At 43.5% G+C, this 13,450-nt stretch overlaps 1 non-coding gene across 1 annotated transcript; it reads left to right on the top strand.

The window, feature by feature from the left end:
• Positions 1-4,567: 4,567 nt before the first annotated feature.
• Positions 4,568-4,670, top strand: LOC121151074. The gene has a single exon (XR_005883118.1). It is a non-coding gene; the product is annotated as a U6 spliceosomal RNA (small nuclear RNA).
• Positions 4,671-13,450: the final 8,780 nt, after the last annotated feature.

Genomic DNA, 13,450 nt, shown 5'->3' on the forward strand with positions numbered 1-13,450 from the left:
TTCTGATAACTTTAAAAGACTAAACAACTCAAGCTAGTGGCTGTTCTTTAATTCATGCATCATCCACCTGTCCATCCATTCAGTAGGATCTAACAGAGGGTATATGGGTCCAAGGGGAAACTGTGAGTCATTATTCTAATGTTACGGCTCTTAGCACAGCCAAATAAATGAATAACTATGGACCAAGAAGTATATCACATATTTGAGCTACAACAGTAAACAAAACCAACCCAGGTCCTACCATGTTCAACTTGCATTCTTGTTTAAGGAATCTGGGAATAAAGCTGACACTAAAATTCCATAATTTATCTTAAACACACATTTGAAGATCTCGGAGATGTCTCCAGGTCTTGCTGTGTGATGGACAAGCTGTCAGTCATGACACACCACTCCTGCCTGTGCCTGACTGTCAGGATGTGCAGAGTGGAGCAGCAGCTTGCGGAAGGTGCCACCGGCAGCAGCACAGTACCCTGAAGAGATGCTGCCTCCTCCATGCTGCTGGTGCACAGGGCGTGGGGTCATGCGGAATAACATCCACATTGAGGGTGCACACCGCATGACCCAGAACAGATCCCCTCAGCATGAGGGGACTTCAATTGCTAGCTTCCACATTTTGCCAACGATTTCCTCTGGAGCCTGCACACCAGTGACATGTCATAAAAATCCATAGGGAGCTAAGTCCAAAATAAGCTGTTTCAGGGAGCATGAAATAATTTCAAAATGTTCAGAAAGCAGTGCATCAGTCTTATTGGTATGGCTTTGGAATTGGCTAGTTAATTAGCAGTGCATAAGATGGTAACGTTTCTTGCAGTTGATCATTTCACAGTTTTAATTCAGTAAGATATTTGCATATTACTAATATGAGCTGTAGAGGAATCCAAGACTGAACGGAGATGGCCACTGAAGGAGCAGTTTTCCATTTTCATCAGGGCAGACTGAGCAAGCCATTGAGAAAGTGACCCTGAAATAAGATGTGGGGAGAGGCTGAGCTGTGCAAGCAGATGAGAAAAAAAAGTGTTCCAAACAGAGTGACAGCAGGTGCCTGGGCCCTCAGCAGGAACCCACCTGGCTTATTGCAAATAGTGGGGAGGCCGTGTGGCTGTAATGGGATGAGTAAGGGGTCAAGTGGCAGGAGAGGAGAGGGGATTAGCTGACAGATAACTCTAGAAGACTGTGGAGGTGGATGCTGAAATTGTAAGGATTTTCACATTTGCTCTAAATCAGGTGGGGCTCCCTGGAAGGATTCGAGCAGAGGAGGAGCGTGATGGAGATAAAGACTGAGGGGAGACACGGCTTCAAGGAGCACGGGTGGGAGGCGGTCACAACCCAGGTAGGAAATTATGGTGCTCAGGCCAGTGCAGAAGTGTGATGAGGTCCACAAGAAATAACCAGAAACGCAGCTCCAGCCAAGGGTAGATCCAGAAGGATGAGACTCAAGGTGACTCAAAAGGCACTTTTTTACCTTAGCAACTAGGAGGATGGGCTCAGTACTGCCTTGATGGGCAGACAATCTGAGTGACAGATTTGCTGGAGCTATCAGAAGTTTGCTTCCTAATGTGCAAAGTAGGAGATTTCTGTTGAGCACCCAAATCCAAAGGCCGTGTTCTAGGTCCTCACACTAAGTCTTCCATCAAAAATCCCCCAGTCATCTGTTCAATGGCTTGACTGTGTCCTTTTGTGCTTAAAACAAGTAACTTTCTCACTGGGTCCCTTGTTCCCATGAGTGATATTGCCTGAATTCTAACAAGTTCAAAATAATCGGAGAATATGGCAGGGCCCGCACTGTGGCCTTCTGGGGTAAGCTGCCCCTCATGGTCGCCAGAACCTCACAGCATAGAGTCAGCTCAAGTCTTCAGCTGCTATGTTTCTACTACCCTGCCTGAGAAAACAACAGAAGATGCCCTAACAACCATGTGGGAGAAATGGATGGAGTCCCTGGCTCTTGGCTTTACGCTGATCCAAGTCTGGTTTTTATGGGCATTCAGATATGGAAAAGATCTCATTTTTGCTCTGATGTTTTCAAGCAAATAAATCAATCTTTTTATTTTTTTTTTTTTTTGTAGTGTGATAGTAGCAAGCTCTGGAGAAAAAAAATGGCATTAACAGACTTTATCTATCCCAGGTTGCCATGCAAATTAGTTGTAGCTACCATGCAAACTAGAAGCAGATTTTAAATGTGAACATTTCTAAGCTCTGCGAGCCAACAATTTCACACCTACATTTATATTCAAGAGAAAAATAGTAAAAAAAAAAAACCACTTGCGAATATGAAGAATGTTCATAATAGCTTTGTTACAGTCACAAAAGCTAGAGACAATCCATGTACTTTCAACAAAGGATGGATAAATGGAGGCGTCCTCCCACAATGAAATTTGAGATAGAAATCAAAACGAGTGAACCACAGCTAAATTCAACAATATGAACCCATCAGCAGTGAATCACATTTCTTTTGCTCTCACATGTGCAGTTTTTCTTATGACATTTCAAAAGCCTTGTCAGAATTTTGTCATTTATTAACGGTTTGCTGCTTATGAAGATACTGAGACTCCATATCCTCCCATTCCCCCTTGTGTAAGGCCAGCAGGAACCAGGAGCTGTGTGGTCTGTAGGAAGTCCCAGAGGAGACTACACTGCTTGGGGAGGGAGAACTGACTGTGCTCCATTGCTGTTCCCAGCAGGGTCAGCTCCTTCCTGCAGCAGCATTGCCTCTGGCAGGCTCCTTCTGCCTCACTTGCAGAAACAGCTCAACAAGGCCCACCACAGGCACCCGGAGTCCCTCCTCTGAGCTCAGGGAACTACATCCACACCAACCAAGCAGACCCTTCTCCAAAGAGCAGGCCTCCCAGTCCCCAGGGCTGCCTCTCTGAGTCTGTCCCTTACTCTCCTTTGATTTCAGAGCCTTGGGGGATGGTGGAGCCCTCCTTCGTGATGCTTTTGAGCTCTCATTTTATGCTTTTAGTGAATAACAACTTTGTCCACAGGAACCATGCTTTATATCAAATTCCTCTGGCTGCTCGAACCGCTGGTGTGGCTTCAGACTGAATGCATTGCTGCCTAAAATACTTAACGCTGCTTGTAATTCATGGGCTTTTAGTTTTGAAGTCTCCAAAGGTAAAAGACGGTAAAATATCTTTAGCACAAAGTTAAAAACACTCCTAAAGAACAATATGGATCTTAGGCACACACACACATCACACAGTGTGGCTTGGGACATTCTCTGGTGTGAGGAGGCAGACGTAGGCATGCTCTGTCTGCAATCTAGGGCTCATGCTCAGTTCACAAGTTTATTGTTGCTACATTAGTAATATCTAAATATCTATCCACAAAGAAACATATGTGCACATCATGTAAAAACTCTGCATGGATCTCACATTTCTGCTTTACTTGATTTGTGACAACTAACATATAGAGCTCAAAAAAAAATCAACATAGGTGAGTAGAACTGACACCTTGAGATTTGATTGTTGCCATCGTCAATGCTCCTTTGAAAAAGCGGTCTTTCTGCTCACTACTCGTTGAACTCTTTATTTAGTAGAGTATTGAACTTACCAAAGTAAATTGAAAGTGTTTCATCACAGAAATTAGAAGAAAACCAAAACAGTAGAGGGAGAAAGAATGAGAAGTACAACAATATTCTGAAAATTATATATGAAATGCACGAAACCTCTGGCTTTTATATAAAATTTTAAAATGATACCTACATTAACTTTTTTAAAAGATTTGTTTGTTTGAAGGAGTTATCCACAGAGAGGGGGAGACAGAAACAGAAAGAGGTATTCCATCCACTGGTTCGCTCTCCAAATGGTCACAGTTTCCAGGGCTGAGTTAAGCCAAAGCCAGGAGATGGGAGCTTTGTTGGGTCTCTCACAGAGGTAGCAGGGGCCCAGGAGCCATCTTCTACTGCTTTCTCCAGGCCTTTAGCAAGGAGCTAGATTGGAAGGGGAGCATCCATACCCTGAACTGGAACTCATACAGGATGCTGGTGTTGCAGAGGGCAGCTTTTCCCACCACACCCACCCCTCCAACATAAACTTTTAAGTCCATTTGCCACAAACTTTTTAAGTGCAAGCATACCAATAGATGTGTGTGTTCCTGTCTGTGCATAGACATTCGTTGATTCCTGTGTTGGAAACGTGGTCCTCAGTATGATGGTGCTGAGCCTCTGGACCCTTCCAGAGGCAGGCACAGTAGAATGTGTTTGGTCCTTGGGGATCCATCTTGGAATGAGATTGATGTACCTGTAGAACTCCAGTTAGCTCCCAGGAGAGCAAGCTGTTAGATAAAGTGCACGCCTGGCCCTGATTCCCTCGTTTCCATCTCCCCATGTAATTTCTCCCCATGCAGGCTCTTCCCCTATGCTCTTAGCTCACAGTCTCCTGCCCTGATGCCAGAGGTTCTGTTATGACAGAGCCGAGCAGCCCCTGCTCTTGGACCTCCGAGAGTGGGCTCTACAAAAGCCTCTTTTCCAAATCTCTCAGCATTGGCTATTCGGACAGTACCAGAACATAAACTGGTCCCTCCATAAAATTGATTCTGTGTTTAACACAATGAAACTGTAGACAAGCACTTGCTTCAGCAGCACATACGCTAAAATTGGAATGATACAGAGAAGATGAGCATGGCCCCTGCGCGAGGATGACATGCAAATTAGGGAGGTGTTCTGTGGGGTTTTTTTGTTGATTTTGTTTTAAGGTTTTTCAATTAAGGGGATGAATAATAACTCTGCAATAGAGACTGCCTTGTCCAGATGTAAAGATACAATGCAGTGTGCATCTCTGCTTCCAAATCAATGATGGAATCCCAATGAAACTGTTAACTATATCTTGACAATAGGATGCTGGACACCCTGCCATTGTCCATGCCTACAATGTCAGGATACACTTAAACAGCAGAATGATGAACTTATGACTGATCGCCAAGCACTGTACTATTGAAATGATACAAGATAAATCAGGGTGGGAGATGGGATTTAGGGAGGTAGTAAGGAAAATCCCAGAGACTATGGAACTGTGTCATAAAATAATTTTTAAAATTAAGCTTAAAAACTGTAGGAAAAAAAACTCTGATGGATCCAGTTCTCTAAATGTGAAATTAGAACAAAACAAAACATGTAAGAAAGGCTAGGACTCAAGTCATCTGGTGTGATAGGCAATGTAGGTGTCCCACATCGTGACTTAATCCTAAAATAAATCTTCACTTCTTTTACCTGTATTATCTCATCAAACACAATTCATTTTTTTTTTGTTTCTGTCATTTTTTTCTCATCATTTCTTTCCTAAGTTCTACCATCCCTTTTGGTTTTTTGTTCCTCTTTTCTCTGAGTTTGTCTATTTTGGTTTCTGTATTTGAAACATTATATTTTGAAAATCACTGATAGCTTGCATGGGTATAAAATTTGTCTATTTTGTGGTAACATTTTTTTTAAATCTTTTCTTTGTAGACAAGTCTTGAATTTCCCACATAGTTTCCATTGTTATTTTGTGCCTTAACACTCAAAGTTTCTTTTATAAAAATTGTATTTTTGTTGGACCTATGCATTAATTTAAAATTTTTCTGCAACCAAAATTCTAATTCCATGTTCTGCGAGCTATTTGAAGTGCCTGCTTACTGTTCTGAAGCAATTTTCTGTAGGAGTTTAGAGATGGAGGGGACGGTGAAGAGATGTGAAACTCCCCGGAGCTTTCTGGGGCAGGCAACTCAAGAGCTGGCAGTGGAATGAAGGGTGGTTCCTGTGCATGGGCTGTGTTTCTGGTTCTTGCTCAACTTGGCTCCTTGAAGATCACGTCTCTAGCAAGGCCTACCCTTCCCCTGGTATCCAATCAGTTCCTGCGACCCAAAACTACAACCCAGAACTTGCTTTCCAAGGTGATCCCCACATGGTAAGGGGAGTTGATGCTTTCTGAAATGTGCCCCCGGGCACCCTACAGATCTTTTTTCTTGTGTTTTCCCAGTATGTGTCGCTTCCTGAGTGTAACCCACCAGTGCCTGCGACCCTTTCCTGGTGGGGCGGTCTATCCTCCCGCTGGAGGAATGGCTTGCCAGTGGCACTGGACTCTGGACTTCCGGTTTGTCCCACCAGTTTCCCATGGCATCATGCTGGCCTCAGTTGCTCTGCAGCTCCAGCTTTTGCCATGGAACCAGCGGGTTCTTTCCATCTCTTGATTTCCCATAAGCAACAGCTGTGATTCCTTCTTGTTTTCTTTGCATCTCTTGTGATTTCCAAGAGGATCTGAAGCAAATCTCCAAATTTAACTGTTACCAAATTCCTACCAGAAGAGAGAAAAAAAAAGAGAGGGAATGAACGAGATAGAAATCCTGCCATTATCTTTGCAAAATCTGTTTTTGATCTTATACACACACACACACACACACACACACACACACACACACACGTGACAAGCAAAGTCCGCCTGAGATTGTGGAGGGAGTTTGGCCAACTCATCTCTGTCCCCTGTTGTCTTGAGACCAGCGAATCAGGAGTGTCATGTGCTTTGCTCAGCTGAGCACCGAGGAGGGACGGGCAAATGCTGCCACATAACTGTCACTATTTCATGGTGCTTCCTCCATGAACAACAGCGAGAGGAGTGGAAGGGGCAGAGGGTGGGCTACATCGGCCCTGGCTCTTCATCCTGTGATCAGGAATGGAAGGCGCCAGAGCCAACTGAGTTCAAGGCCTGGGTGGAGCCAGAAAATCAATATATCTCCTTTGCCAAGAAAAGCAGTTATATGAAAGTTGGATCAGAAATATAGTTTTAGAGATACGCATTCTGAAGAAAAACTCCACCCTAATGTTGGAAGCCAAGCATTAGTTAATGTGAGTTGATGGATTTTCATGGGATAAATGTGTCTGTTTGCTCAATGAAATTTTGCTGATTGTGTTGGCTCTTGTCCTAACCAATGCGTCTTAATTTAAATATCATATAAGAGGTAGAAGCAGCTAAGATGCCGGTTGGGACACCCAAGTCCCATATCAGAATTCCACAATCAATAACTGGCTCTGTTCCTGATTTTCCTTTATTCTTGTGTACAACCGGGGAGGAGGGGGGCGTGCAGCAGGTAATTGGATCCCTGCTGCCCATATGGGATAACTGGATTTAGTTCCCAGTACTTGACTTTATAACCCAGCTCAGCCCCAATTGTTGTAGTTGTTTGGGAAGTGAACCAGCAAATGGATGAGTTTGTTCTTTCCCTATCTTTATATCTTTTTCTCTCCTTCTCTATCCCTTCCTTCCTCCCTCCCCCACTTCTTTTTTTCTCCATCTCTCTATATGCATTTCAAATTAATAAAATGAATACAAATGCAACACAATATTGGTAAAATGCAGCTATGGAGAGGGCACCATCACCTGAACAGCTAACTCCAGCACGTCGTCAGGTTATTTGTACTGAAATCAGGGCATGACTATGTTGATCTCAGTCAGCCTCAATCCTATGAACGAGTCCAGAGCTGCAGGTCTTATCCCTTGATGAAAGAATCAGTCTCTTTGACAGAAAAAAAAAAAAACAAGGAGCCCTTACAACCTGAAGGATATTGCCACAGTCCTTGGGTTGCAGACCCCCTGATAGAGGGAAGGCAGAGGGTTTGGGCCAAGCCCCTGTTGTATAGAACCCCTCAGGTGACAGCAGTTTACTGGTTGTCCTCTTATTTTCTGCCACCAAGTTTGCTGCCCCATGCCCAACCTTGGCCTCTGGCCAGACATGTCATGAACACATTTCCTGACACTGTGAGTGCTGCGACTCCACGGGGGGACAGAGCCTCTACACGGATCCCCCAGTTCTGGGATTCTTCTCTGCCTTGCACACACTGCGATGCTTGACTTTATTATAGGGATTAAACCTGGTCAACAACCCTGTTTTAAATCCAATAATGACCCAACAGCTGCTCTTGAGATCCTCTGATTTAGTGAGATAAAATGGGGGGTTTTTAGATTCCTGAGTTCCAGCTACATTAATTGCTATACTTAGCGTGCAGCTGTCTAGCCTTTAATCCCTCTTTACAGCAATGATATTTAATCAAATAGAATTATATTAAATTACTGTGAATGCAACAGTCAATGTTTAGTTATTTGTTCTTTATTAACTTTTTTTTTTAAATTTAAAGCAATGAAACTTTAAGGCCCAGACCAGGTTTCTTAGGGTATTCTCATGTAAATTTGAATGATAGGGGGAAAAACTAACATATGGGTCGGGTCAGAGTGACAGTTGCTAAACATCTTTCTTGGGGGACAGTTGACACCCTTTCATGATAAATATACATTAGCATATGCTGCTTTTCAGGTGTGTCCAGAATCACTTAAAATTAAACAGGGTGAAGATTACACATCTTTTGTAAGTAGAACCTGCCTCACCACAAGGCTGCCGCAACGCTGTCAATGGATGCATTATGGGAAAGGGAGGGGAAGACACGAACAGTAGCAGAAACAGAGTTGGGCGAGTTTGGCCGAGAGAAAAGTTGGAAATATTCACTATCCTTGTGTTTTCATTCTCTCCCACAGACAGTGACTGCATGAAGGAGAGTGGAGTTGTGACATCCTAGTGGGAACTGGGCTGTAGAAGCAACATGATAGAGTTGAAACACATTGTGCTTGATCCTGAAAGCTTTGCACCTCATGGGGTCTTTTAGAGCCCAACACCTACTCCAGCAAGTGCTGGAGGTGCTCCAGGGGAGCACCTGTCTGGAAAGGAGATGCAGGGCCAGGAATGGCTGAAATCCAGAGACCTCATGTGTCCTCACGGGCTTGGAGGATGTTTGTCAAGGTCAAGATTCCGTTGGAGGAAAGAGAATCTGCTTTGTGTTAGATAAGCAGAGAGAAGAGAAATTTGAGGGAATAGAAATCTGTAAAAAGTTTGCCATCAGTCCCCCTGTAATTTGGTAGGTGGGAAATGTAATTTTTTTTTTTGGAGCAGAAACTGCTGAACCTTGAGTTTTTCATTCTACTTAAATCAGTTTCGTAGCTGCTTTCCAGGTGAACCGAGGAGATGCAAAACCCAGCCTTTGTACCGCAATAGAGAGCTCTTCCTGCGTCGCTTAAAGGATCATGGAATCGATCTTTCTTTTCTAAGAAGATGAAACAGAATCCCAGTGTCCCAGTTCCCTTTTCTGGTAACCAGGGATATCATGATAGTTCTGGAAGTGGAAAACTCTTAGTTTGCTCCTAATTCTGTATTCCCTTTGAATCTGGAACCAACTTCTCATCAGTGGGATGTGGCAAAGCAGGCTGGGTATCACTGCCATATTTATGTCAGAGAAGATTGTACCTGTTTCATGGGCAGATTCTTTACTTAAGTTGACCACACAGGCTGTGCTGGGAAGAGTCACATAGCAGGGAACTTGGTCCTCGGTCTACAGCCCACAGATGGTGCTGACAACTACGGAAGGCTGGAAACAGATGCTGACCCCAGCCCGCATCCCAACTACAACTTTCTGAGACTCCAAAACAGAGGGCCCAGATAAGCTGTGGGAGTCCCGGCTGACAGAAGGCAAACTGATAAATGCTTGTGGCCATAAGCTGCTAGGTTTGTGACAATCCTGTTAGGCCGTAATAAATTACAAACAAAGCACCTTTGTGCGAAAGACATCATTACTGCTCAGCAGGTAGACCTGTGTTCTGTGACTTGCTCAGGCTCCCTTGCAATGAGGTTGGGGACGTGTGACTGACTCTGGGTCACTGACTACACACAGTGCGTGGTGGCCAGGTGCTTTTGGGTTCCTATTAGGCATCAGTACATTGGCAAACCCATCGAATCTTACGCAATAGAAAAGTACACTTGTGCTGTGCTGGGCCGCTAAAGATTACACATTATCCCTGCCTTTAAAAGCCTCAGCTTACACAACTGCCATGCAAAGCTTACTGTAGGATTAACCAAAGGGGGAGCAAAAAGCTTACAAATGTAATGGTACAGTTCCTACAAATCAAAACAGTATAAATGATGTCTGAACTTTATCCTCTAGTTCTATTTTTGTACTTGTGAGCTTTTATCTTTCTTAGTTCCACCAGCATGCACGTTGTCTCACACCCTCATGCTCTCTCTTCCCTCTGCCCTGCAGACCCAGCACTGGCTCATGCAACATTCAGAACTTGATGAACGCTTTGCCTTCCCCCAGCAGAGTCCGTTCCTTCCCCAGTCTGCATCACACTGTATTCTCTCCCTCTGCGGGGAGAGCTGAGCACACACGAAGGGAGCACGTTGCAGCTCGGTCACATTGTGGATGCTTGACACTTGTTTACAGCATCAGATTTTCATCCTCCTTTATTACACACTCAATTGGGTTACATTTTTTTTAAAATGCCATACCATTTCCTTTGAAGGTTTTCCCACGCAAGCCCCCGGGTACCATTCTGCAGATGAGAGCTCTTGATCCAAGCGAAGGGTATTTCATATTACCTTCCATTGCTCTCTGCGTTAGACCAAGTCCCAGTACTCCTTTTCAACTTCATGTCATCGTTTTAATTCCCAACCCTGTAATCAGCTTCCCAGGCATCCTCCTTATTTGTGAAGGACAGAACTGCACGGTGTGCTGCGGGAAGGGTCTGACCATGACCAGTGTGGTTGTTAGGCCCTGCAATCTCTATGATTTTTGTTGTTTTATTTTGTTCGTGAGCTTTGTGGTAGTCTCTTGGCTGTTTGCCCGTGGGTCTGGCATCTAAGCATCTGTATATCCTTTTAACCCTGCTCCCTCTAACTTCTCAGCTATGAGAATTTTGAGAGGTGGAAGCCAGTGTTTTCTATTTGAGATATATTTGATTTGAAATTCTGATTCTAGTCTCTGAGTGTCTTGTCCACTCCCTGTAACACTTGGTGGTGTCGCTGTCCCGCAGCAATGGACTTGGTACACGGAGCCGATAATAACACGCGTGGACTCTGACTGATCGTCAAAGCCGAAGTTTATTAGTGGCATCAGACTTTATACACTGAGGGTTATGTGGGATCAAGGAGGAGGTATTGAGCTCATCAACAAAACCCAGTAACAGTTTCTATGCTTTTGTTTGGAACTCCTTTTGTCTTGTATATTCCACCAAGTGTTCTCACACACATACTGTCCACTCAACCGTTCTTATACAAATGATCTCCAATCAGCTATACAAAAGGTAGCCATTCGGTTGCTCTCATACAAATATTATCCAATCAACTGTAAACCTGTGCTCTCTGACCTTCTAGGGTCACAATGTCCTCCTACATGGTGGTAATAAACAGAATGTCCCTTCTGGACCATTGAAGGAAAACAGACAGGTGCCCTATGCTCAAGCTCTTTGAATCTTGACTTCATGCTTCCTGTTCCCAGGTATGTAAGTGCTACAACCTAGGTAAAACTCACAATGATGCTAAGAGCTTGCAAGACAAGACTTGCATGTGAAGCTATTTTTTGCTGTGGATTCACAGGCAGGAATATACATTGACCATTCCAGTTTTTTTGCTGCATTTCTTGTTGGCCTTGCATGTGGCGATGTTTTCCTCTCTAAGATGGAGTCCTTGTCAAGTTAAATGTGCTTTTGTAGCAGAGTTCTCTAGGAAATGTCATGGCCAATGAGCAAGAGAGAGAAATTAGCTCTCATTTAGGAAATCTTTTTCTTGAAAAAATAAATATTTCCCAATATCCATTGTGCCAAGAACTCCAAAGGATGTAAAAGCATCTATATCATGCCCCAGGAATTTAATAATGGTACCACATTATCTTTAATAACATTAATGAAAATGATACTTTTCAGAGCATTTGCCAGTTTCCCAGGCATTTCCACACATCACATTAGCACATTGCAGAAACTGGTGCTCAGGCGTATAGTGTAATATCTATTTTTAAAGATGGGAATCTGGAGAACCATCTCCTATTCTCACAGGCAGTGAGAAGCAGAAACAGAAAAATGTGCTCAGCATTTTCTACCTGATGCCAATTTTGTCACATAGTAGAGACCCCATCACCAGCTTCTTTATACTAATAACCTGACCTTATATGAGTCCAGAAACTCAGACCCTTCCCTAGTGGTATTTGAGTTCATTGCTCCAATGTCTTGTCCCCAACAAATGGAGTGTGATGTCCCATTGTGTGTGTTCTGGAATTATCCTCTGGCTGCTTGTCCTCATGGGTGTGAACTCTACCAGCTTCAGATGGCCCGGGGGAAAAGAACACTTTATTTCACATGTACTTTGAAAGATAGTTTCCTATTTGGAGAGTCCTAAGACAGCTTTTTCTTCTTCCAGTACTTTATCTTTTCCCATTGTCCTCTGGTTTACATTGTTTGAATATCTTCCATTTCTGTTTCAATTGTTATTTTTGTTTCTCTTTGGGTAATTGATAGTATTTGACAGCTATTTCAGAGTCTCTCTCCACCAGTTCTATAATCTGTTTTATTTGGGGATCTTTTGACCTTGACTGATTCTCTTATTGGTTGTAAGTCACACTGTCTTGGGTTTGTATGTTAGTTTTATCAGCCTGATATTCTTTTATTGAATTCTGTTAATTGTGCATGCTATGTATCTCTTGACTGTTTAAAGTTTATTGTGTGTATTTAAAACATACCAAATTTGTTTTGGCAAGTTCAAGTCTGCCAGATACCAGTCATTTGTGGGCCATCTTCACCTTTTCCAAGGCTTGATTTTAGTTTTATAAAGACCATTCTAGGGAAGCTTCCATTTATTTTTTTTTTCTGGTATTTGCTATTAAGACATTAATTTGCAAGAGATAGCTTGTATCTAGAAGACAGAGTGGCACAAGAGAAAGGAGAAGAGAAGAGGAGGAGAAAGAAAAGAAGGAAAAAGAAAAATAACAGAAAGAGCTTGATCTTGAATCTACTCGATTCCTCCTCTATGACTGTAGTAGCCACGACAAGGCCTGGTAAAGCCAGAAACTCCATCCTGTTTCCCAAATGGGTGCTATGGACCCAAGCACAGCTTCTGCTGCCTTTCTAGCTGCATCAACAGGAACTGAATCACCAGAGGAGCAGAGAGGATTGAACCGGTATGTCCATATGCAATGCAGGCATCGTAGGCAGTGCAGAACCCCAGAGCATCCTTTAAAGCTAACTTCACTATATGAAGAGAGAGTGAGCCTTCTATTGCTTGAATGCTTGATGATGTCTCTTTCCCCAAGGGAGGTTTGGACTTTGTTCCCCTTTCCCTGATGGGCAAGTTTTAGCCTGGCCTTGTGGAGTGTGTCTCTGTTGCTGGAAGGATGAATGTTCAGTCTGAGATGCAGTGTGGTCCCTTGCAGACCTCAGGAGCTCTTTCTTTCTGTAGCGGATGTTTGGCCAGCATTCTTCCCTTCCTGTCTCAGCCAGCTCAGCCTTGAGCCATGATCTCTAAGTTTCCAAGTAGCAAGGCCTCCACAATTTGGCTGTGTTGTGTTTCACATTCCCAGCCCTGGGTGGGAGATATCTGAGTGATGGGAGGCTTACCTTGTCTGCTTCCCTTTCTCTACACTTCCAGTTTTCCCATGGTCTGAACAGAGCTGCTT

This window comes from Ochotona curzoniae, unplaced genomic scaffold, assembly GCF_017591425.1.
Source record: "Ochotona curzoniae isolate NIBS_2020 unplaced genomic scaffold, NIBS_Ocur_1.0 contig_2235, whole genome shotgun sequence".
NCBI lineage: Eukaryota > Metazoa > Chordata > Mammalia > Lagomorpha > Ochotonidae > Ochotona > Ochotona curzoniae.